The sequence below is a fragment of the Dama dama genome, chromosome 19 (assembly GCF_033118175.1).
Source record: "Dama dama isolate Ldn47 chromosome 19, ASM3311817v1, whole genome shotgun sequence".
Taxonomy (NCBI): Eukaryota; Metazoa; Chordata; class Mammalia; order Artiodactyla; family Cervidae; genus Dama; species Dama dama.
Genome location: NC_083699.1, coordinates 32,569,084 through 32,570,131, shown reverse-complemented (window position 1 = coordinate 32,570,131; position 1,048 = coordinate 32,569,084).

Genomic DNA, 1,048 nt, shown 5'->3' with positions numbered 1-1,048 from the left:
TATTGTTTTAGCCTCACTTGGAAAATTTTGAGCATTACTTTGCTGGCGAGTGAGATGAATGCATTGTGCTGTAGTTTGAATATTCTTTGGCATTGCCTTTCTTTGGGATTGGAATGAAAACTGACCTTTTCCAGTCCTGTGATCCTGCTGAGTTTTCCAAATTTCCTGACATATTGAGTGCAGCACTTTAACGGCATCATCTTTTAGAACTTTAACTAGCTCAGCTGGAATTCCACCACCTCGACTAGCTTTGTTGGTAGTGATGCTTCCTGAGGCCCACCTGACTTCAGACTTCAGGATGTCTGGCTCCAGGTGAGTGATCACATCATCACGGTTGTCTGGGTCGCTAAGGTCTTTTTTGTATAGTTCTTCTGTGTATTCTTGCCACCTCTTCTTAATATCTTCTGCATCTGTTAGGTCTATATCATTTCTGTTTTTTATTGTGCCCATCTTTGCTTGAAATGTTCCTTTGGTATCTCTAATTTTCTATACAAGATTCTAATGAATCTAGTGATTCATTCTTTGCAGGATTAAAAATTAGTCTCTACCACTGATCTATAAAATCACCTAAGCTTTGATAAATATCAAGATTATTTCACTTCTAAATAGTTATAATTTTATAAGCATTTACCCACAAGCATTGTATACCACATCAAAATCATTTCTTCTTTCAATAAAAGCTTTAAATTTTCATCTTCCTTCATACAACTGTCTATTTTAGCAGTAGGCAAATGGGAATAGGATAACCTAAAAAAAGAAAAGGGCTTCCAGGCGGCTCAGGGGTAAAGAATCCACCTGCAATGCAGGAGATGCAAGTTCAAGCCCTTGGTCAGGAAAATCCCCTGGAGAAGGAGATGGCAACCAACTCCAGTATTCTTGCCTAGGAATTCCTGTGGACAGAGAAGCCTGGTGGGCTACAGTGCATAGAGTCACAAAAGAGTTGGATATGACTTAATGACTAAATAACAACAAAAACAATAAAGAAAAGAGAATTATCTGAACCAGGATTAGAAACCATGGATTTACCTTGAGAAATAATTCTGCATTC